The sequence below is a fragment of the Anas platyrhynchos genome, chromosome Z (assembly GCF_047663525.1).
Source record: "Anas platyrhynchos isolate ZD024472 breed Pekin duck chromosome Z, IASCAAS_PekinDuck_T2T, whole genome shotgun sequence".
Lineage (NCBI taxonomy): Eukaryota > Metazoa > Chordata > Aves > Anseriformes > Anatidae > Anas > Anas platyrhynchos.
The window spans coordinates 60,781,505-60,806,428 of NC_092621.1; the positions used below are offsets into that span (position 1 = coordinate 60,781,505).

The following is a 24,924-nucleotide window of genomic DNA, read 5'->3' on the forward strand; positions in this document are numbered from 1 at the left end:
ACCTGCCCTGCTCCCTGCCTGGGGGTGGTGGGATGGCAGGCAAGGTCCCCGTTAGCCCTAGGATTGGCCCTTGACTGCCTGGCTCCTTTGGAGGCACTGGCACTTAGGTGACAGCTGTCTTTCCTTGTGCTCTGGCACCTGCCTACTCTTAACTACATTTTGAGGTGGCCAGTCCTTCACATTCACTTAAAAAGGGTTAAATGTAGGTGCCTAACTTGGTATTATGGGGACAAGACACCTAAGCTCGTCACACGGTAACAAATGCGTATAGGGTTCACAGTTCTCCGAGGTATTATAGGGAGGGTTAAGATAATAATGCTGCCACATCTTGCTGGAACTGAGACAGAATAATAATATCAGATACTGATACTTACAAAGGCTTATTTGTCCAATCTGTAGAGAAGGTGCCAATAGAAATCTTGGAACATATATTTTATTTCCATTTTATAGTCTTATGCAATAAGTAAACTCACCACAATGCAACAAGACCAGTCTTCCCATGTTCAATGTCTTCAAGGCTGGGCATGTTGCACTTATAAATTATATAAAAAGAGACTCAGATAGAATTAACAGAACGAGTCTTTCAATGTGCTGCCTTGATTACCTAAAACGATTGTAATAAATCAGATCAAAACAATGTTTCCTGTTGTTGAGAAATATTATTTTTTTTTTAGCTAAGCACTAACACTGTCTAAATATTTAATATAAAATGCTCAAGCAATTCCTGTAATTCATATTTAACAGTAAGTGAGGAATGCTGATAAGCTACAGACATTTTATTCTCTGCACTTACATTAACAATTTTACTGTGGTTCCTACTAAAATTGTATCAATATTATCCTAGAATGCCTACCAAAGCAGAAAGAAAGTTTGTGTTTTCTAACATGCACTATCATTACATACTGTACAGATAAAACTGAGATAAAGTTAATATTTATGAAAAAAAGCAAACTCTGTTTTCATAAAAATGTCCTTTAAAATATATTCTGCAGACTTTTATATTTAAATAATGAGGTTGAAGCAAGTCAGAGGCTTGTCTTATACTCCTTTGGATTCTAGAGGGCACAATTGATTTGCTGTAACTGATTAGACAAGGGCAAAAAAAGTGAAAACCACTAATCAATTTGTTACAGCTTTACCTGCAGGTGTTCCAAGCTGGAGGATGGATATCTGCCTGGTTTTCATTTGGTGTATATTGCTGCAAGCTGTGGAATTCACAGTGTTGGGTGTTGGATGTGCTCCCACTCCACTGATGTTGATATACATTGGCTGCAGTATCCAGGGTATCAGTACCTTGCAGGGAAGGCTTCCCACTATGTGGAATAATGATAGCTGTTGCATAAAACTCGTTTGCAAATCCTACCGATGGTTTCAGTGTGATTTACTGACCAAAGGACTCATAAAAAAGCGTGTGTGTACTCACTCATCCTTAAAAGATTGCGTAGGCCTGCCAGGGACTAACCATAGAAAAGTGGTATGGTCTGCTAAAGACTCATCACCTGTCCAATAACAAAACATGTTAGATACCCCAGGAAGCACCAGCTGAATTTCCAGAGCTAGGAGCTGACCAACTGGCTATAGTTTTAATAATAGCGTGTACCTGTAGAAAAAAAATGCATTAAAACCTGAGAAACTTATTGATTTTTTCTCTTTCTTTTTCTCTGTCTTTCATTTTAGAGATTTTCTGGAAAAAAAAAAAATATATATATATACATATATATATATATATATATAATAAAGTCTTGTGTCTCTCCCTAAAAGTTTCTAAGTAAATAATGATGAAATTGACTTTTCTTCTTTTCTTCCTTGGGAACCCTGGAATTGTCTCTTCCATGCTTCTCCTGCTGCGTGCCTTGCTATGATGATGTGGTGTCTCTCCAGGTACTCTTCCTAAAAGGTACTGAAAGATGTTGCCAGGCAAGATATGAAAAGAACACAGGAACTTAATAAGATATTTCTGAGATCAGAGTATCAATAACACTTTAGCTCTTTCTTTGACCTGCATCTAGACAGCAAACCCAAAATTTTAAAATACAAGGCAATTTGTACCACACCCAGAAAAATAAACCAAACCAAACCAAAACGAAACAGGCAAACAACAACAACAAAAACAACTGAGAAGTACATAAATAGGAAACTGAGGAAAAAGGTTTACACAGGTTTTAATATTAATTTTATCCTTGACATGACTCAGGTTAAAACAAAAGTAAAGCAACTTAATTCCAAACAGGTGGAATAACAACTTGGTTGCTAGGTCTAGGGAGAGATCTGGAGGAAGAGTTGCATTTATTGTTACAGTAACTCCGAGGAACATCGCTCTTCAACATTCACCTCTGAAGACGTCAAGTCACTCAACCTGCCGAGTTGCTGTGGATACGTCCTAAATGCTTCTGCTTAAAGAAAAGACACAGAAGAGATGTGTAATCTTATAAACTCTCCCTGCTTTTCCCTGCCTGCCTTCCTGTGTATTTTCAAGGTAATCAAGATGTTGAACTTTATCTTTTCCTATAGAATTACCTTCATCTGCTGCTTTCATTTTAGAAAGACCACTGCCCTTCATCATAGTAGGCATAATCATAACCTGTTCAGATGGATTAAATCATCTTACTCTGCAATAAAAATGTTGGTGTCTTAAAGCAAAAGCTCAACTTGTGGTTCATGAATCAACAAGTCCTATTTTAAAGATTTTGTTTGTTTGTTTGCAGGTTTTTATTTAAGCTCATCTGTTTTGTTCACAATGTAATCCTACCCTCATTTGTGTCAGCATGACCTAGGGCAGTAGCATATTGCAGCACAGGAAAAAGAACGTGCATTGTGAGAGCGAGGCAGGAATACATTAAAATGGAGTTTTAATTCAAGTATGTTTGTTTGTTTGTTTGTTTTTTTAAACACAATGACAACTGTTTCATCCATTTATAGAGCTGTACACACAGTGGGGCATTTATAGTAGTTCAGCATGTGTGTTACACTACACCACTCTCTTCAGAGTAGACATGGCAGTGACCAAATACACTGAAAAAGAGGGATTTCCTAACTGTAGCATGGAAGGCTAGAAAGACTTCATCAAGGAGGTAATCTCAGGCTGCCACTTTAGGAACTGAACTCTCTGGAGGCAGTAATAAGCCGAGGTGTTGCTGCACTCATCCCCCTTCCCTGACTGCTCAATCCTAGGCTTGTGTGGCTGAGTGTGCTGGACTGACTAGTTGTATGGCTGGGCAGTTAACCAGACAGAAGCACACACCTAGTTTAGAAAAGCATGGCAATACCTATAAAAATGTATATATGTACAGTCTGTTTAGAAGTGATATCAGGACTATTTTTTTAAGCTGGGTCGTTTCCCTTATCTGCCTCACAGAACAGCTGCATACATGTTCTGTGGGCAGAAGTGAGGGGACAAGCGTGCTGAAGACTGAGAGGAATATGTGGTGGTAAAAGTGCTGGTAGAGGATGCAATACTGACCTAAGGTATTGTACCCAGAGACTTCATACCATGAGTGTACAGTCTGAGAGGAAACATCAACAGAAACCTCAGTGTGCTCAGGCCAGGAAGTTTCTGCACTGTGTGAATCATAAATACTCACAGTGTTTCAGTCCAGGTTAACTAAGCAGCAAGATAAAAATTCCAGGACTTTCGAGGAGAGACACTGAGTTGAGACAGTATTATTTTTCTGCAAGTTCAGGAGTAATAACTACCTCTTCAGTCACCAACTGAAGGGAAACTAGAAACAATTTTTCAGAGCAGATTGCACAATATTTTTTTTCAGGAGCAGAATGTTACAGAGTAGCAATGATTGCTCCATAGAGCTAGAGGTGGGAAAACAGAAACTAAAAACAGTGTATCTGCAAAACCACCTGATGTATATGATAAAACTGGGGCTTGTCCCACTAGGAATGGGGGCCCAGTGTTCGCAATGACTTGACATAAGCCCTGTAAATAATTTTGAAATTGGTCTAAGGGGGTATAGAAGCGTATCCATAAGGCTTCTGAGAGCTTTTGCCCCCTCCCTTATCACTAGTTGGTGCAGTACATCATTTAGATTCCAGATTTAGACTACAGCTGTGTCTGTTCCAGGAGCTGAGCAGCACATCTGTGAGCACCTTTTAGGTTGCAGCCTATGACTCTAATTAATGATAACAGCAGTAAATTTATCAGGAATTTAAAAAGCCTTAGGAAAGCAGAGGTTTGAATGCTCGTCCTTAGCTACAGGTTATGTCTGGCTCTCCGTTATATGCATGTTTTCTATTCAGGCACTAGCAAGAATCACTAGCTCCTTTTAAGAGTGAACCATACCTTCAGTTCTCTCAGATCGCTGGTAATCTTCCTTTATGACTTCTGGGTTCCTTCAGGTCTTTGAAATTAGACAGAACTTTCTCGCTTTTATTGTTCTGGTGTGGCTAAGGCTCCAAGAGTGACTTCCCTCTAAGAAGTTCTGTTGCAGAGTCCATCTTGCACACAACTGAAAAATAAATTGTACGTTTTCAATGTACATGTGCCTGCCTACATGTACATTATGTACATATATACAGAAATATATCATATTTATGTACAAATATATGGAAATTTGTCTCATACATACATATACATGACAAATATTTCCTTCTGCTAATCCCACCATCTTCTATTTGGCCACCATGCCCTTAGAGAGGCAATTATTCAAAGTAATATATGAATGGTTAGAAAAGTAATAGTAGGTACTAGGATTTAGTAATGCATATTTGCACCATAGCTTATGATTGGGAAAACCCTGTCGGGTTATTCTAAGGAAATCTCCAGGCTCTTAAAGCACAAAATGTGTGGTTTTAAATAGCACAGTGTAGACTTGAAAAGGGTCTGAAGGCAGCACTAGTCAGATCGTGGTGTTGTCATAGCAACAGACATTGAAATTCAAAATATGAAGTACAAAATGGGGGTGGGAGAAAAAGAAGGGTAGAGAACAGAAAAATATCAAGTAATCATGAAAATCTTTTAAAAGAATATTAAAATTAAACTTTAATGACCAACGGTGGAAATAATTAAAATATGCTTATTCTGCATGCTATTGTTGGCATTTGTTTACCTTTTCCATGCAACAATTTGAAAATGCTTTATAAATATTAACAATCTTGCCTTCTAACATCCCTCAAGGAAAGTATTAAAGTTACTATTTATAGATAGAAACACTGAGGCAGAGAGAGAGAGAGAGAGAGAGAGAGCTTTGCTCAAGTTGAATGTCTAAGGCAGAGGTGAAAAGAAAAAGTTCAGCTGGTTGCTCTGCTCTGCACTCACATGCTCTTCATTTTATTGCTTTAGCATGCCTGGGTTTTATGATGTTATTCTGTAGATATGTAATAGAAGAACCAGAGTAATTTTTGTGCCTTCTAATAACAGTGGTAGTAACTGTATCTGACGCAAAAGCTCTGGTGCTTTTACACTTTCGTTTGCTTAGTTATTTAAATCCCTCTACTGCATTTTGCTATAAGAATAGTGACAGTGAATAAGGAAAGAATGAGTAAAATGGTAATTTTTTTTTTTTTTTTTTTTTTTTTTTTTTTTTTAGCTTTGTAAGATGTACAACTGTTCAGAAAAAGATACTCATTCATGCCTAATTCATCAAGGAACTGCAGTAAATCTAACTCAACAGGAAAGAATTAATATGACCTTTTGGGGGATCAAGGAATCTTATTGTTGGTCAAAAGCCTGAGATTACTGGGGATTTTTTTCTTAACTTATTATTTTTATCCCTCACAGGCATCTCTTTGCAATATTTTATTCTGAGGATACCTCTGTAACAGCTCCCCTGTATTACTGACTTGTGTATAATAGAATTCTTAAGTATATCCAGGAGATGTTTTTTGATGTTGAATTTTGCAATCACTTCCTCTTTACTTTAGCATTTTGGAGGAGTGATAATGAGGATCTTTCCCCCCTCTCTCTTTCCTACATTTACATTTCCCTTCCAGGCATGTAATTTAATTTAAAGTTGCTATCATTCTTGAAGTAATATAATGCTATGGTATCCATCCCCTAAGAATAACTTTAAGGTTTTTCAACATGAATATCAGCAGTATAAGGCAGATAACTTGCATGTTGCATTCAGGAATTTTAGGCAATGAGCCATAAACAAAGAAATTAGATAAAGGTAAAAAAGAAGCATTCAAAATTATGAAAATGTGCTGACTGAACTATAGACTGGCAATGTACCAGAAGATCTGCAGCAAACAGAAGAACAAAAAGAAAAAGAGTCCTGAAACCTGGAGCTTGACAGAGTAGGACAAGACTTCCACCATTTAAGAAGTAAATCCCCTGGGATTTCCAGCGTCACAGTCACTGAAAATTATCTGGTAGTTAGGAAGCTAGCAAACATAAAAGCATGAGTTCACAGAACACGAGTCATGCAAGAGGCGAAGACAGACCCAGGATACTAAACTGAATTATTCGTGCACCGAGCCTGTCTGAATTTAAGAAGAGATTGGACTGTGCACTTAGTCACATGGTCTGAACTTTTGGGTAGACCTGTGCGGTGTCAAGAGTTGGACTTGATGATCCTTAAGGGTCCCTTCCAACTCAGGATATTCTATGATTCTATGATTCTATGATTCTATGTATTTTTCCTGGACAGCTGTTATTGTTTCATCCAGTTTGGCAGTGAAGTGCTCTGTCTGGTGGGTGTTGAGGTGCAGCACCACAGGCCGCGTATGTCCAGGTTTTCACCGAGCTCCTCAGGTGCTGTCTGCATTTTGCAACTGGGTCTGAAGCCGTACTTCACCGCTGCCATTGTCCATACTGGCAGGTTTGAGGTATTCATGCTAATCAGTTTTGGTTTAGCATGAAAGCAGAGGTTTAACTTGTGTGGGAGCAAAGGGGAGAGGCTGGAAGACAGTATGTTTGAGAGATGTTCTGAAGCAAGAGCTTTTTCATTTCCCTAACACTTACTTGCAGGAATCAGCTCCTCTGCTTCCAGTGGGCCCTGGATCAGGCCAGGCAGGAGTAGAGCAGAGGAGATCATGGATGGGGCTGAATGGAGGAATGGCTGCAGAACCAGAAGACTAGGGTGGGGAAGACAGAAGAGGTATAGAAGAATAGTATCCTGGTAGGAATAAAGTTGTTAACTTTGGCTTTTAATTGCAAGTGCTAATATACTTCTAATGCTTTCACACTTAATTATTGCTTGCAATTTCTAAATAAAATTAGCAATTTGAATTTCAAACTAGCTTGCGTATGTCTGTACTATACTGCTGAGACTGTAGTAAAGCCCTACCCCCTTTTTTTCTCATATTTATTTAATAAACGTATGAAAGGTTTGAAAATTAAAACTTACTACAAAAAGGAACAAAGAATCCATTCTTCCTCAAAAGCCAAGCTAGTTCCGTGAGTTTTCAAAATTTCAAGCAGAAAACTAAAAGAGACCTTTCCTTTCCTTTCCTTTCCTTTCCTTTCCTTTCCTTTCCTTTCCTTTCCTTTCCTTTCCTTTCCTTTCCTTTCCTTTCCTTTCCTTTCCTTTCCTTTCCTTTCCTTTCCTTTCCTTTCCTTTCCTTTCCTTTCCTTTCCTTTCCTTTCCTTTCCTTTCCTTTCCTTTCCTTTCCTTTCCTTTCCTTTCCTTTCCTTTCCTTTCCTTTCCTTTCCTTTCCTTTCCTTTCCTTTCCTTTCCTTTTGTATGAATACAGCTGAAAGCAGGCTGAATAAGGCTCTTTATCTGTCATAAAAACCTGTTGTTGATGACCTATTATATTAAATTGAGTATTATCATCTAAATTAATATTTTCTACCCAAATATTAAATTGTTGAAAAGCATCCAAAGGTAAAATGCATCTTAAAAACAAACAAACAAGCAAGCAAAAACAATAACAACAACAAAACACTTTTTACTGCAAATTAAATAGCTTTTGCCTTTCTTCTCTGTGTTGTACCTAGTCTTACACAAACTGGCTTCTAAAAGCAGGTAGGTCTCAATATTACAATGAGCTGCATATGGATGAGCTTTCATCCATATGCAAGGAATTTTCTCACATGGTAGGTAAATAAAGGAAAACATTCGTATAGGATGTTTTGGAAGAAAAAAGTGTAAATGGCGTATGCAGAGATAGAAAAGTAAATGTAGCATAGTTTCACTAATGGGTTTTTTACATGGTGGTCTAAAAATTAATTCAAGGTCAAGAAGCCCTCTTTGGGGTATGGTTGCTCTGCCTGTGTCCTGTTTTTCAGATTGTCCTACATACCAGCTGCTGGCTACCACTTGGAAAAGGATTTGTTTGTAACTAATCTAACCTGTTATGGTGGTTCCTCTGTAAGTATTGTATTATCAGACTTTGTTACTACTACTTAATTAAATTGAATTTGTTTGCTTTAAAAACAATCTGATAAAAAAAGACAATGTACAACACTTCAACATTCATGAAGTTTCCCCAGACCTCTTAAGCTAGTATCACAGTAATGGCTTTTTTCTCTCTCTCTCTTTTTTTTTTTTTCTTTTTTTTATTCTTTTTTAGTGCTTGTTTGCTCTTGCTTGTTACCTGTTCCTGATGCTAATCTCTCCTGGTGACAAAGCACCAGGAGATCTGTCTGCCCATAAACTGCAATGCCCACGAGCTCTTTCCCCAGTATTTCAGTCGCATGCATTTCTTTCAGCCTCTCACTTCTGTGATCAGCGATCAAAGCAGAGAAATTACACAAATGCATTAAACCTGGTGTGGAATATAGCTTAGTGCTGTAAGTATGCAGACACCCCCCTCCAGCCACTTAGGCTTGAATTTTATACTTTTCTATTTTCCAGCGACTTTTGAAGGAACACTTGAAGGAACTTTTGAAGATATTTTTTTTGAGGGAACTTTTGAAGGAACTTTTCGAAGGAACTTTTGACATAACTTTTGAATACTGGGTGGTAAATGTAAACTTGGTTACTAAAAACAAGCCCTAAACTTGTTTTCTGGGGACGTTTGGGAAGGCCGGGAGCGATGGCGGAGATGTGAGAGTGCTTGGTGGAAACATGGAGAAGCTCGGCTGGGCGCACAGGGGTCGTGTATTTTTATTTTTATTTTTATTTTTATTTTTATTTTTATTTTTATTTTTATTTTATTTTTATTTTTATTTTTATTTTTATTTTTAGTTACTTTTATTGTTACTTTTGTTTTTGCTCAGCCGGGACCGCTTCCCTTGCGCCCCGCGCCCCACCCGGGGCGGCGCCTGGCGTGGCAGGGCCGGGCCGCGGCGGCCCTGGAGCGTCTCCAGGGCAACTCCCGCGCCGCGTGGGGGCAACGCGCCCCGCCCTTCACCCCACCCCTTCACCCCTCTCAGCCAATCACCGCTCCCCTCTCATCCGAGGGGCGGCGGCGGCGTGGCGTCTCCCTCCCTCTGATTGGCCGCCCACCTCCGCGCGTCAGCGGCGGGCGGGGAGCACCGGGGAGCCACCGAGCGGCCGGGCGCTGATTGGCCGGCGCGCGTCACGTGGCGCTGGAGGGGCCGTGACGCCCGCCGCGGCGGAGGGGCTCGGCTTGTCAGGTAGGTGCGGGCCGTGCGCGCCGCCGACCGGGCGCGTGCCCGCCAGGCCCGGCACCGGCAGCGGGGCCGCGCCTGAAGGGAAGGGAAGGGACGGGAGGGGAGGGGGGGGGCGGGAGCGCGCGCGGGCGGGGGGGGGGGGCGCGGCGGTTGCCGTGCGGGGGGGGCGCCGCGGCCGCGCCGCCGCCCTTAGGCCCGGCGCCGGCTTCACCTGCGGGCGGGGCGGCGGCGGCGGCGCCATCCGGGACCCCCCCCCCTCCCCTTAACGGCCGCTGCGCTGAGGCGGCTCCGCCCCGGCCCGGCCCGGCCCGAGGGAGGGCAGCGCCCGGCGGGGGGAGCGGCGGCGGCGGCGGCTTCCTGGTGCTGAGGGCCGGGAGTGGGGCTCCGGGGGGCTGGAAGGGGCGTGAGGGGGGTGCGGTGCGGTGCGGTGCGGTGCGGTGCGGTGCTCCTCTCACCATCATCGCATCCGTTTGGAGCCCCGGTCTCGGTAGCTGCCAGTAATTAAAACAGTTAATGAGTGGCTGCCTGATTGTTCGTAACGCGCTGTGCGTTTGTCTGTGTGGTGCTCACGCCTTGCTCTGAGAGCTGCCCCTTCGCGAGGGCTCGCAGCCTCGGTGCCTCCCTGTGCCGTGCTACGCCTTAGGAAGCCACTTCTTTAACAGGAAGAGCCGAGGCATTAAGAAATTAAGCCTGGCCGTCAAAATAAATTACCAGAATTAAGAGCTAATGAGAAATCAATTACCTCCGAAGGAGGAGCAGCGTGTGAAAAGTTTGGGAATTGTTCAGCGTGACGTAACGACTCCCCAGCAGAAGCAGAAATGGGATCCAGAGTGGCACCAAAGTGCATTAATCACCAGTCCTTTGTTCCCTGAATTGCCTGTTTAGAAACTGGGAGACGCAGAATTGCAGCAATGGGTGTGATGGATTTGTGAAGATGAGCCCCTCTGACAGAACGCTGAATCATCCCCGGAGCACTCCATCCTCTGTAATAAATGAGTCAGGCCTTTATGGAGAACAGCACTGTGGAAGTAATTACACGATCACATAATGCATATTCCAAAGAGGGTGGCATTTAGGTTTTCATCCTCAATTTGTGAATCTCGTAATTTCGGTACTTGATTTGTCAGCTTTGCTTCTTTTCTCCAGCTCTGTTTATGCACAACTTTTTGCTTTAGAAAAAACAGAAAATCTTATTCCATACATTAACAGCGTATTGAAACATACATGGCTCGTCATCATATTTACAGCGTTTGCTGTTTGAGCTGAGAATGGCAATAGGAAGTAGTTTTCCTCTGCACAATACGGACCATACTGGGATGAGTATTAAGAATGTTACTTTTATGAGTATTTAATAAAGGCAGGAATACTTTTATTACATGTTTGGTGCTGTAATACCCAGGTGATAGTGGTTCAGCTGCTGGTGGTGTTAGCTGATGAGTAAATGACAGGATTTACCCATGGTGAACCAATGAAAATATTAGAGTATGGTCTCAGCATAAACCTGCTAAGTCTTTGAACACTTAAAGCTTGTCTTGCTGTGCAATTTTATATGTTTATTTATTTATTTATTATTTTTTTTTATAATGTAGTTAGTGTAGTATATTGCCACCGAGTCTGTCAAAATACAGTTTTGGTGTATATTTTTTTCTTTTATTTTTGTTTTCCAAAGGAGTGTCAGACTTCCTAGTAACGCATTCTGCTTTGAAATGTTTGAGTAGTGCAAGAGAGTGCCCTGCAGTACCTGTGTCACAAGCAAGTTTCAGGAGTTACAGATAAAGGGAAAACAGTGAAATAAGGTGGCAAAGTTTTAAAAATATGACAGCTTGGATAATTATACCAAACACAGTGAATAAAGGTATTTAAAAACCAGTGTCCTATCCCTTCAGCAGACTGTTGTGGGAAATGCGTTTGTAGCCAATTTTAAAGAAAATCACTCAGCTTTGGAGCTCCCTACTACTAATGAGAATATACAAAGTGTGGAAGCAGGAGAACACACACTTGCTTTTTTTTTTTTTTGCTTTGTATTTCTTGTATGTTGAGACTGAGAATGGTGTGTTTTCTATGAAGAAGATTATCTTTTCCACCGTTTCTGTACTGTGTTTGTTTATCAGTTCAGAAGATGTGATAACTCAAGTTCAGCAGATAAAAGGAAGTGCTCAATTTGCTAAATACACAGAAACATTGACAGTTGGAACGTGCAACAAGAAAGCAAAGAATTATAAAGAGTTAAAGGGCCGTAACGAAGATGCAGAAAGGCCTTTTAATACCCGGATCTGCCTTTTGGACTAGGTCAGTGTTGAAACTGGAGTGGGAAATCCCCCATCAGTGAAAGTGTTCGATAAATCTGAAGCTGCTGGATTAACAAATTTAGTTGGCATCCAGATAATATCATTTATCCAAATTATTATTATTATGATTATTGTTAGTGTGAGGAGGTAATTATATCCTTATTCGGGTCAAAAATCTCAGCTTTATTCGATCCTCACCTTCCTCTTGGTTCTGCATGCATCCTAACTTTGCTTTGGTTTGTGTTCTGGAAGCAGCTGGTACCCCCTGAGAGGAAACCTGCCCACGGCTGGTGGGATTGTTTGCTGCAGGCTCTGCTCCATGCAGTACGGGTGCACACTGCAGCAGACTCGTGTCCCGTCCACAGCAGTCTTCCAGAAGTATCCCTGTGTGCATGTGTCCTCCAGCGTAAGGCTTCCTGTTTACACACAGCCCGTGGTGTCGTGCTGATGGGCTGTAAGCGGCCGATCTCCTGCGTCCCAGTGCTCCCTCAGAGTCCCTCCGGGCGGGAGATGTGAGCAGGCTGAAGGCGAGAGAACGTCTTAATCAGTTGATCTGGGTTGTGTCTGCAGCATGGTCCATGCAGGCGTTACAGATTAGGCTGTTTCCAAAGCAGAGGTGAAGCAGATGGTTGCTAACATTCATCTTTACGGCAGGCTGGCTCGTGTCCTGCTACGTAGTTTGTCTCAGATGAAGTTGGGATTTCAGTTTTGAAGATGCAGTTAGTCAAGTTCCCCTAGAGTGTCCCAGAGCAGAGGAAGGCAAAAATTTGGGAGGAATTTAAATAACTTGCATACAGCACAGACATTCCTATCTCCACACTTTTTTTTTTTTTTTCTTCTGAAAATCTCCATGAATGGTGCTATGTCCTGAAGAACACTGGCCTCATAAATGAAAAAATAGCTGCTTGGTATCATTTCTGATAAGAATACTTTTGAGATGCAGAATGACAGACCGGAGTAACAAAAACATAGAACCAAACCAGGCTCAGTTACTCCAAATCTTGTGTATGCAGATCTATTTCCATGTGAAGAGTTCATGTTTTTTTTTTTTTTCTTTTTTCCTCCTGTGCACTTCAGCATTATTGTTCCAGACACCTAGGAGGTTAAACATCCACAACTTGTTGCTGTTTAACATCCATTAATTATGGCTTGGCTCATTTATACATTTTTCAAATGAGAGTAATACTTTTCAGAGGGAACATGGTTTATAACTGGGAAGTCTGATGATATCCAAACAAAACTGACTGGTCTGAAAAGATAGGACGGGCTTTTTTGTGTATCTGGAGGAGTTATATTTGTTACGTATTTTTAGATGGCATAAATTAAAATTTGTTACAGATCTGAATTTGCAGTGCAATAACATGGAGAAGTTTCAGGTGCCTGGTTCAACCATCTGTCTTTTGGGTGACTGCCTCTGTAGTGAGAATAACTTTTTCCTATCTAAAAGGAAGAGAGGTCAGGGTGAACATATTTTAGGATGTGGAACATGTGAGGGAAAAGCCATCAGACGAGGCACAGCAAATAAAAACTTGGGGCAACACCTTTAACTCCAGCACGCTCTGTTTTATTTCCTGCAGTGTACCTGTCTGGAGTGTCAGCTGTCAGGAGGGAACTGATGTTCCTCATGGGCTGGCTTTCTGTGTGGAATACCATGGGATCGAGCTACTTTAAATGTGAAATAACGGTGCCAAGGAAATAAGTGACCTCAAGAAGACTGAGCGAACTATGAATTAACTAGGCAGAGAGTTTAATGAACCAGAAGGATGTAATTAGTTTAATGAAGGAGGAAAGAAGCAGCAACAACCTGATCATTTTATTTTATTTTTTTCAAAGAGTGATAAATACTTGGAACTAGACTGTTTTTCTCCTGAGGAGACCAGTACTGCCATTTATTACAGACTAATGGTAATTCAAAACAATTTAATCCAATTGTTCTGGCTGCAGGGAGAAATTCTGGATGATGTTGGGCCATAGGAAAAAATAATGCACTTGGGGCATAACAACCCCATGCAGCAGTACAGGCTCGGGCAAGAGCGTCTGGAAAGCTGCCCAGCAGAAAAGGACCTGGGGGTGCTGGCCGACAGCCAGCTGAACACGAGCCAGCTGTGTGTCCAGGTGGCCAAGAAGGCCAATGGCATCCTGGCCTACATCACAAATTGTGTGGCCAGTGGGACTAGGGAAGGGTTTAGTCCCCTGTAGCTCGAGTGCTGTGTTCAGTTTTGGGCCCCTCACTACAAGAAGCACATCGAGGTGCCGGAGGGTGTGTAGAGGAGACCTACAAAGCTGGTGAAGGGACTAGAGAACAAGATGCATGAGGAACAGCTGAGGGAACCGGGGTTGCTTAGTCTGGAGAAGAGGAGGCTGAGCAGAGGTGACCCCGTTGCTCTCTACAGCTGCCTGAAAGGAGGTTGCAGCACGGAGGGAGCTGGTCTCCCCTCGGGTGACAGGAGGTAGGGCACGGGGCAACAACACTCAAGTTGCAGCAGGGGAGGTTTATGTCGGACATTAGGAAGTATTTCTTCGCAGTGCGTGGTGGGTCAAACACAGGAAAGGGCTGCTCAGGGGAGTGGTGAAGCCCTCATTCCCAGAGGTATTTAAGAGATGTATGGATGTGGCACTAGGGGACTGGGTTTAGTGATGGGACTCGGTAGGTCAGGTTGGTGGTTGGGCTTGAGTGTAAAGGTATTTTACAACCTAGATGACTCTGTAATTCTGTGCTTCTGTAATTCTAGCTAAATGAATATCAAGAAATGAAATGTTACCTGCAATTCCCTTCCAGCTAATGAAGATGACATCCCAATAGCATGAAAGAAATCAGTGAAGGAATACATAACTGTGTAGACCAAACCGTTAATAAACAGCTATGTTTAATTCTAACGGTGACTCATGCTGCCACTTTCCTACCAATTGTTTCCACGTTCGCTACTCATTAAAGACAAGTGTCTTGAAAATGTAATACTTTAACTTGTCTTCTGTTGTTCTAGCTTGTTCAGAAAATTATTTTTATACACTATATACAATTTAGAATGAGTGTGAGTCACTAACTAACATTTTCATGGTTTTTAGTTTGGGGTCAATTATTTTAAGTTTCTTAAGTTTCTCTGTAAAACGATTCCATCCTTTAAAAGATGGAAGTGTTATAACATTGGAGCAGTAAGAGTACTTCAGAAGACTCTGAAAGACATGAGAAGTTAATAATAAAAATAAAAGACAAGTGGATTAGTTATTTTTAGCCTGGTACTTCTCTGTTACCTGTTAGACCACGCCAGGCAGTGCTGTGGTTCATGATGCTAATATATCCATGTGAAGATAGGAGATTTGGGTTGGTGTTTTTCTGTGCTGGTGTTCAAATCTCTTTCCTGCTAGAGCAGAATTAATTTTTGAGTATGTAGGATATGTCCCATGTGCAGGATGTATGTGAGGCTGTGTATGCACACAGAAAGAGCTGAGAGAGCCTCGTCCTTAGTTTGGGTTAATATGGTTAGAAAAATGCGACAGCTTTAATTAAGCATTTTGTTCTTCCAGCCTCTGAAATACATGAGAATAAGAGTCTGTACCGAGGGTCTAGAATCACTCCTCAAAAGCTATGGAAACTCCCTGTTGCAATTTTAGGAATTTCAAAGGAAGACCACAGGAACAGAGTTGTAGAAGGAGAAGTGTTGTAGTATGCTAGAATTTGTATGAGGGTTGGAGAAGCCTCATCCTGCTCGGTCTGTTTCTGTTAACATCTAGCGTGGAGGTCGTCGTTGCAGTGCTGCAGAATTGTGAGTGCAGTGCAAGCCCTTCGCTCGGGTCCTCTCGCTGAAGCTGTGCTTTTCTTTGTTGTTCTTGCAGCCTGGAGCTTCATGCAAAGGAAGTTTAATTCCTGGAAAAACACAGGAAGAAGCCTTCCTTTACTCGTAAGCTTGTAGAAGGCAGCAAGAAACTAGATACAAATCCTCTTTGTGAATGAAGTGTGGGGTCGGCACCTTGTTTTGTAGGTGGCGCTGCGTTTTCCAGAGTTAACAGGAGCACCACACTGAGTCCTGAGGCGCAGTGGCAAGGCACGATGTGTGGCAGCCAGCCAAGCCCTGCTCTTCCTAACCTGTAGCTGCCTTCACCTTGTACTCGTCTGCCTGCTGAAATTTGGTCTGAAGCGTCTTTTTGGTCTCAGATGTTCAGGTTGCAAAGGAGAGGTGGAAAGTATCTTTGCTTCTCTCTTCCATGGTCACAGAGAAGGGGAGATAAGTTTTGATTGATGATAAACTTTTTCCCGTGCTAAGAGCAAGGGAATGCTAAATCAGAGAAGACAGAGGCCTCACAAAAATATTTTCTGCCATGGGTAAGTGTCTTTGGTGGTAGGGGAAGGAATTAGATGGTGTTCAATAAGCGGTTGAAGATTGTTAGTAGCTTTCTTCCATCACATCTATTATTGCTGTTTGCATGTTAGAAAAGAATTCCCTCGGGCAAATGAATACTGCATGTGCAAAGAAGGGTGTTTTACAGCTGTAATCGGAGAGGGTCCAAGATCTTCTTCCTGGGCCTTTACCTGGTTTATTTTTACCTTTTTATTTTTTTGTGTCATTGAAAAGTGTAAATCCCGAATGGAGCCTGCTGCTTCTTATATCCACGTTCTTTCAATAAGATCAGAGCTGGAAGAGCTGGTAGGGCAAACCATGGTTTCCGTACATCCGCAGGACAGTGTGAGTGTCCTCAGTGTGTGAGGTTGGCTGTACGCAATCGAGTGAAATGTATCTAGCTTGGTGCTTGCTGCTGTTAGATAAGGAGGAACTGTTGCCACAGTAGTTGTTCCTCTGACCTATCTGTCCTGCTTGTGCATTTAAGAGATGTCTTGAGATAGAAGTTGTGTGTTCAGGAGATTTCTTTTTTCATGATTTTTTAAAATAATTTTTGATTGTGTCTGTTTCTTGGTCTCAAAAATGTCTTTAGGCATTAAGTACTCGCATTTAATTATTTACTAGGTGAAGAAGTATTTAAGAGCAACTTTTTAAAGTTTCATTTGATGTTCCCATGTTCTTCTGGGAAACATTTCAGACATACGACGTGTTGTGCCAGTTTGTGCTATCGTGTTTTTTTAACTTTGATCAGACACCTCATAGTTAATCTGTTTCATGAGCTAAAAACTTCTCTTGACTTCCTTTGTGCAGAAGCTGCTCCGTACTCTGATCAGTGCTGCCTGTATTTTCTAATGCTTGATGTTCTTCATGAGATAATTAGGAGATACAGGAACACCATGAACGTATCAGAAAAATAGGAATATATTCTCTAGTGTTCTCTAACCTTTGTTAAAAATAAAACAAAAACTTCTGACAATCTGAATGATCTAACCTGATCACTTCAGAGCACTGGACGAACATTTCTGAAGACGTGTGCCCAGAGGTGCCCCGACCTTTTTCCCTTGTGGTGTTAAGCCCTCTCCCAGGGAGCTCCCTCCCAGTGTGTTCCCCTGCATTTACTGACATGCACTTTCACCTGCTGTCTGACATGCCCATTGCTCAGCATCCCAGGGTTCCTCTGCCGCTTTCTGTAATAAAGCATCTGTTGCAACTGCAGATAGCGTTGTACCACGTGCAGGTTTAACCAGAGATGTTGTGTGTAATGGTAGATACGCAGGTGACCGGCCTGAACAGCTGCACGAGTCCTGGCTCAGATTCTGCTGATGCTTCTGGCTTCCTCCCCTGTGGAGCCGTGTTTCGGAAACCTCGAGCTCCACTTCTCTAACAGCTTCTGTGAGACACCCAGCTGAAACCTGTAAGAACCCTTCTCTTTGCTCCATGTCCAACGCCTTTATGCACCAGCTGCTCAGTTCCCTCACAGAACACCTCAAACTGGGAAGCGAGACTTTGTGCTATACTCCCTTTTTTTCACCCTATCCCAACTTACAGGTTCTTTATCATGATTTTAACACAGTTCCTGGTGTGGCAGTCAGACTTTGTTGTACTTTTCCTGATTGCCTTGGTAAGCTCTGAAAAAAAAATAATTAATAAAAATGGTGTATTTTCTACTCTCCATTCCTTTCTGCTGTAGTAGTCAGCAGTTACTTTAAGACTAAGTTTTTGTAGAATTAATAGTTTGGTTATTTCCATACTTGATGCTTTAATGCTTCTACAGAATGGTGTCTGTCTCTGGTGAATTCTTAAAATTTGTTATTTTTAAATGCTCCTCTGTGGCTTCATTTGGAGAAAGTGCTTGTATATCCCCAATTTAAAGAGGATCTGGCTTGGTATTGGTTTTAACTGCCTCTGCAATAATTTCAGAAAACGAGAGTTCATCTAGGTTTTCTTCTCTATCCTTATTTTCTTTCAATTCCTTCTTTTGCATCTTTGTTATCTAGTGGTTTGTTGCATTGAGGAAGCAAGCTGCAACTTTCAGGTTCTGCTCTGTTTGAGCCCAGAAGTGGCAAACACAACTTTGTTCTAAAACGTTCCCTTGCTGTTGTACAGCGAGCTCTACGGTTAGTTTACTGACCAAAGCTTTTTATGTTTCCCTGTCCTAGCTGGCATTTCCTGATCAATTAGATGAGCCTTGGAAAGATAATAGTAACTGGAATTATTGGGGGGGGGTGAGGGTGTGTGTGTGGGGAGCCAGTTTGTTGTGTTTTATTTTTATATTGGCAGACAAAAAATCTCCATTCTACCATAGGTGTAATTTTTTTATTATTATTATTATTATTTTTTTTATTATTATTATAACAAGGTGTGCTTTTTGCCTGAGTACAGAGAACGGAAGATACAGCTTACATACAGCTTGTCCGTGTTTCAGTGCCTCTAGTCTGTTGTTTCATTTAGTAAGTGGAATTTTCAGAAAAGGTCATTTTACCACGTGCAGCTCTTGTACAAGTTGACTGCTTAAAATTTTAATGTCTTCAAGTGTTGGGGGTAGCACACATTTTACTTTCATGTGTCCTGTTTGAAAGCAGAAAAAAAAAAAAAAGTTTTTCTGTCCAGTGGTACTCTGACATTTCTAACTGGTTTGTGTCTGTGATGGGAGGAGTGGAGCCAAATGTTGCTATTTCATTTTTGGCTTTTGGTGGTAGTTCTTTTCTGGTGGAGACTTGCTTAGGTAGTTGAATTTTGGGCTTTCCAGTTTTTCACTAATGTTTGCATATGTGTTACTAAAAATGTTTTGAATTCTGTATGATTCTGGTTTGGTCTGTTTTTTCCTCCTTTGTATCTGCCTGCATGGCTGCTGTCTCCTTGCAGTGAGTGAATGTAAGCATCACTTACAGTCTTTGCTATTTTTGGTCATGGAGAGAGAAAGCTTCATATTTATGTTAAGCAGGACTTTGTTTCTAGAATGTCACTAAGTAACCAGAAAGGAATACTAGATAATGCCTGTTTGAATGTGAACTAAAACTACCCTTTGTAAGGCTTAAAAAAATGTGTATGTCCATTATTAATGCTTTGTTTTACACTTAAAAAATAATCTGCAAAATAGTTGGAGAATTTAAGCTTTACGCAGGGTGTTTGTCTTTCAGTTTCTTTTGTCTTTTTTTTTAAAACAGATTTACAACTGTAAATATGTTAAATCAATACCGAATGTCTTGTCTAAAGCTTTTAAAACCTCAAAATTCAACCTTCGCCTAGATTGCAGTCCAGAGTTGCAGGTTGAAATTGGAGTGCTGTAGTCTTTATAGCTCTATGACCTCTTGCTGTTATATGTATTGCAGTAATTAGAGCTATATAACAAATGTTCTTTATCTTGTTTAGTGTCTTTCTCATGTTGCTACTTGTTTTCTTACAGACCAGTGTAAATACTGCTATGAAGTTTGTCTTTCATGTAATGAATTCTGTTTTCCCATGCTTTTGTTTTCTTTATTAATGGATTTTCTTCTAGTTTTATCCAGGGCAAATTTCAGAAATAAATGTATTTATTTAGTTTTCCAAAATAAAAAGAACATCAAAAGAAATTTCTCAGAACTTTTTTTTGGTAAATATAAAATTGTCGGTTACACAAGTATAGAAAAACTACACACATGATTTTGAGACATTAAATAAAGTGATAGCAAACCACTACTTGCAGTCATTTGAGAATTTCTTTTTGTTTTCCTCAACTGTCTTTTTTAAAAATATATTTTCAAGTTAGAAAATGAAAATGTGAAGCAATTTATCTAAATTTATTTTTTGCAATATATTTTACAATGCTGAAATAAAAAATGCGTTTTTTTGTTTGTTTTTCTTTCACAGAACTCCCGGAAAGTGAAAGTATATTCCTGAAAGTGAAAATCAGAAGAAGTAGCTGCTGAGTTATAGAGAAGTAATACTAAGGATCGTTTGTTGGGGATACTTTTTAAGGTAGGTGAGCTATGCTTTGCTGAAATGTAATCCTAAAAATAAGCTGCTTATTTTGCCTTGGGTAGAATAATATTTCAGACCAATTTTGAAATGATCAGGCTACGTTTATGCTTCTGCTTTGGATGTTTATTGGTGACAGTGGCTGTATGGAAGCATTAGTTCATCTCTTGACTCTGTTCCATACATTTAGCATCAAATGCATGCAAAGATAGTATTCTGGTTAAGTGGGTAGTGTAATCAAACAGTGGGTAAAGCATATATTTTATGTTTTGTGATGATGTATGTTCTGCGAGTAGATTGTACACTAGGAGAAATTCAATGTTACAATTTTTATTTAGGGTGTGGAGGGAGGGCTAAGTGATTTATTTCCTAGTTCTGATGGATAATAACTACTGTAAGCCTGAGGTTCAGAAATGGAGGTGGACTATGTAACAAATTGATCGTCTCATGAAGTTGCTTTATCAGTATGGAAACTTTGAATTTGAGTATTTGTTTCTCCTGAAACAAAGCCCTCATCTCTTTTTGTGTTTTTTTTTTTTTTTTTTTCAGTATTTTTAATGTTTCTAGAAAAGGCCTTTGAAATAATTGCCTTGCTAAACAATTTGAAGTCCACATACACTTAGGAGCTGATAGCAGGTCAAGAGTGACCCATTGCATATTCCTTCTTCTGGAGGGGTCAGATGTGTGCTGTGCTTCCTTGCTCTGAATTTAGCTGGGGGCCTGATGTGTTTGTTTTGTGGCTTATCAGTTTCCTGCCTATTGTGGCCTTGAAAGTTCATCATCATTCATACTGTAAAACCACAAGAACAGCATATATATATAACAGTATTTCCCAGGATGCCCTCACACCCCTAACAATTTGTGTCTTCTCTAATATATTGCTGTGGTCAGCCTCTTCTCACAGATAACCAGTGATAGGACTAGAGGGAATGGCCTCAGGTTGTGCCAGGGGAGGTTCAGGTTGGCAGTGAGGAGACATTTCTTCTCAGAAGGAGCAGCCAGGCACTGGAACGGGTTGCCCAGGGAGGTGGTGGAGTCACCGTCCCTGGGGGTGTTCAAGGAGGGGTTGGATGTGGTGCTTGGGGACAGGGTTTAGTGGGTGACATTGATGGTAGGAGATGGTTGGACCAGATGATCTTGGAGGGCTTTTCCAACCCTAATGATTCTGTGATTCTATGAAATACACAGAAGAATGTGATTGCTAATTGTAGAGTAATGATATTGGATGCATCTTGTTTGATGGATGATGTGGATTTCCCTCCTTGTTTGCTTTTGGTCATTGTCAGGCAGATGGTACCTCTGATCTGATTCACTGTGTCCATTCCTGTCCATTCCTCTGTTGGGGGTAGATTGTAATCTTTAAGTGCAGAGTGGCTGTGAAAACCACTTTCTTCAGTTCTGGAATCCAGGAAGACTACTAATGCCAGAGTATCGGCTTTATTTGCTGAGTGGAGTGATGCAGTACTGAAGAATTAAGTGGCTGTCATTGAAGTTTTCAACTGTGAGTCTGACAAATTTTAACATCGTTGTTTTAGAACCTGACCACATTGCTGTGGTGGTGGGTGAGACAAGTCACAAGCTGTCTTCGGTAAATGCAGTAAAATTTAGAGCTGTTCGAGGAGTGGTTGCTCATCTTGCGTTTTTAAATGTGCATGGAGAGCTTCATACCTCTCAATGTTTATTTTTTTTATGAATGATGATAAAAAGAAAATGTCTTGTTTCCTTGGAATTGGCTCTGGCATGTATTATAACTACTAAAACTTACCAAATGTTGATTGGCTGATTTCTATACCCACTAATTTTAAAGGTATGTATGTAGACCATCTCAAAATGCTCAGCATTGGAGGAGGAGGAAGTACCTTTGTGTGTCACGCTCCCTGTATCTCCTACTGGTTCCACAGTAACTTTTTCCTGAATTTACATTTTTCATTTCACTACTCAGTTTTGCCTCTAGTCAGTGCTTGCAGAATCGGGGTGAGAATCTACCTCTCTCTCAGTGCTAGCATTGTAGTGCTGTATGGCAATGCAAACGAAAATGGGACTGCCAGTGCTTGTTGCCTAATCCAGTGACCGTGGACGTGGGGAAGGACGAGGAGGAACAGGCCAGAGGAGGCAGCTGTGCTTGCTCCCCATCCTCGAACAGCACCTTTGGGTGCTGTGGGGGAGACAGGGCGCTGGTCCTGATGCTTCTTGGGTGACCCTGTGGGGCAGCTGGCTGTGTATGCCAAGGGGGCAACACCAGGCCTGGAAAAGTGCCTGTTCATATGGATGCCAGATCTGTTTCTTTGAACATTGGCCTTTGGAAATGCGCTTGTGCTTTTTGAGAGCATTCAAAATACGGATTACGTAGAGCACATTTGATAATGTGTTTGGTAATTCATACAGTTCTGACTTCAAGTAAGTGGCCATGTAATCAGTACTGGTTTCAGTTGTTTTCTGTGTATAATTAAAAATGATGATTTTTAGCTTCTTGACTATTAAGGAGGTTAGATCTCGGATACTTGCTCACAACTTCTTTGCTTCCATAATATTGGAGTGCCTGAGATTAGCTGAATTTTTTGATGGGACACTTTCTAAATTTTCAAGGAAGAGACATGGAGGCTGAGCTGAGAATCATGGGCTCTGAAACTTTGCTCTTGCTCATCTTACCAAATCAGAATTTTATCACCTTTGTAAAACAAACTTTTTCTGTGGTGCATCTATTGTGGTGAAGGGAATAACTGAAACCGAAGATCAGTGTCCAGTATACATACAGGTTTTGTCTATTTACTACAGGTTTTGTCTATTTACTCAGGCATCAACTAGAGTAGTCTGAAAAAATCAAATTATTACTTAGTGAAGGGTGAATTAGCAGGCTGCAGTGAAATGTTAGCGGATCATCTGCTCAGTTCAGTTTTGTGATCTTCTGGCTCCATAGTGAGTCACTAGAAGCAGACTGAAATATCATATGCTGAGAATATTTTACCCTTCCCTTGCCCTCCTGCCTTTTATAGCACACGACTTCAACTTGAGATTCAGCTCCCATCTTTTCTGAATGGGATGTAAGAAAATAGAGCTACAGCTTTTCATGTTGATAATGTGCTAGGAGATTTAGTGCATGTGCTAAAATATGCTAGGAGAAAAATGAGGTTGGTCACAGCAGTGGAGGTAGGTCTAAAGAGTGTTGAGAAATCACAGAGGGAAGCACAAGTCGTCAGTAAGTAGATGCTGTAAGATCTTTTCTTTCACTTATCTTACTAAATTATCAGTGTTTTTGTAAGACTATTCTTAAACTTTAACTGTGCAAATGTTAATGCAATTAATAAAGCATAGTTCATCCTTCATAAATAAACCAGTATAAATAATTCAGAATTGCTGTTTGCCTGAGCTCCTAGCCATCAGGCAGCATTCTGGCTGAAGTGTGTGGCTTCAAAGTTACGAGCATATGGAGGCTTGTGGTAGCTTTAAGGTTACTCTCATAACCTTCACGTGCCTGTATTGTCTACATGCATAAAATAACACAATGCTGCTCATCATTTCTTCATGGGATTTTTGTTTCATTACATAACATTGTACCATGGCTTGTACCCTCGTACCTGCATGCATTTCTATGCATAGTGGATGAGGATTTTTTTCTGTAATTTACTGGAAGGGCAGGGAACTGCAGAAAGACAGGAATGGTTTTGGGAGTCAGGCTACCTTGGAGATTGTTGTAGGAGATTGTTGACTTGTAAAATTTTCTGAAACTTTTAGGTAACTGAGATCAATAACATCTTTGTTCTAGATGTTCAGTATGCTGAAATGATAGGCACCCTGAAAGGTCTGTCTTTGAGCTTTGTGAACACCAGGGTTAGTGAGGATAATGTCAACAGTAGTTTCTGTGTCTCGGGTCTCTCTGTATTAGTCCTGCTTCAGCTCTTGGGCTGCTAAGAAGATGACACTATTAATGTTTGTAAAACACTGATAATTTAAGTGGCAGTTTAAAGCCTATGAAGAAATGGGTACCTCTGTGTTCAGGAGAACTATGGCTTGGCTGGAGTGCAGGAACTGGTGAGTAGGTAATGCAAAGGCAGTGTGAGTACAGTAGTCTAGAGCTGTAATTGCAGTTTATGTAAGTTTATCTTACCATATTTTAAGCTGATCAGTGTGGAAACAGGTTTTTGGTATATGCACAGAAAACAGGGTTTGGCCCACGTTACAAAACTGTATACAAGTCTGTGGAAATAAATGTGGTTTCAAATGTTGCATGATGTGGCCGTGTGTATCATGATAGGATGTTTTACAGCTAGCTCAGATATGTGTCTTTGACCTGCAGCTGTGTTACAGGGCTTTATAATGCGGCACTTCTTAATCAGATTATCAAGTGATGATATCAAATAATGATTTCATATTGTGCAATGAGACTGGACTTCTTTAGGGGAAGAATGTGAGAAATAAAGAACTCTACCCTAATATGTTTCTCCCAGGAACAGTGGAAGGTTGCACAGGAACCTGGTTTGGGATATTTTCTGACATTTGGGAGGTGGACTCTGCAACTCTAGTACCTGTTAATGCCATGTTTAGGACGAAACTAGCAGTAATTTTCTAGCTATCCATTTACTCTAGATGCAGTGCCTGAGAACTGATGGTTCATTTGGAGGTTTTTATGTCCTTAGGACAGTATTCACTAGAATCAAGTATTTTGGGTCACCAGGAGTGAAGCAGTGTAATGGCAGTTCTTGTCTGGAGATAGCGTCACGTATATTTGTTTGATTAAATACGTGTGTTGTTTAGTGTGTCTTAGGTGCATCAGTGTGTTCCCTCATAACTCCCCTTTCAGCTGCGGAGGTGCCATTGCGCTGCTGTTTTACAGGTGGGAAACTGGAGGTCACAAACTGAAGTGACGCTGACA

At 41.0% G+C, this 24,924-nt stretch overlaps 1 protein-coding gene and 1 long non-coding RNA gene across 8 annotated transcripts in view; one reads left to right on the forward strand and one right to left on the reverse strand.

Moving 5' to 3' along the window:
• Window positions 1–1,804: 1,804 nt before the first annotated feature.
• LOC119714397 (uncharacterized) lies at window positions 1,805–10,329 on the reverse strand. 2 transcript variants are annotated; one of them, XR_005261566.2, is made up of 3 exons: window positions 10,215–10,329; window positions 4,292–4,457; window positions 1,805–2,393 (listed from the first exon to the last, which is right to left on the reverse strand). It is a non-coding gene; the product is annotated as an uncharacterized lncRNA (long non-coding RNA). The 2 variants fall into 2 exon arrangements; XR_011805671.1 differs by lacking the exon at window positions 10,215–10,329 and adding an exon at window positions 6,914–7,778.
• FER (FER tyrosine kinase) overlaps window positions 9,317–24,924 on the forward strand; it is a 190,510-nt gene continuing 174,902 nt past the window's right edge. For 2 of the 6 annotated variants that reach the window (XM_038170166.2, XM_038170168.2), the window contains exons 1-2: window positions 9,317–9,475; window positions 19,947–20,054. The gene's annotated coding sequence lies outside the window, so the exon portion shown is untranslated. Of the gene's footprint in view, window positions 9,476–9,699; window positions 10,501–11,583; window positions 11,762–17,365; window positions 17,512–19,946; window positions 20,055–24,924 lie in introns of those variants that run through there. The other 4 variants (XM_072030728.1, XM_038170164.2, XM_038170163.2 and 1 more) reach the window with 4 other exon arrangements.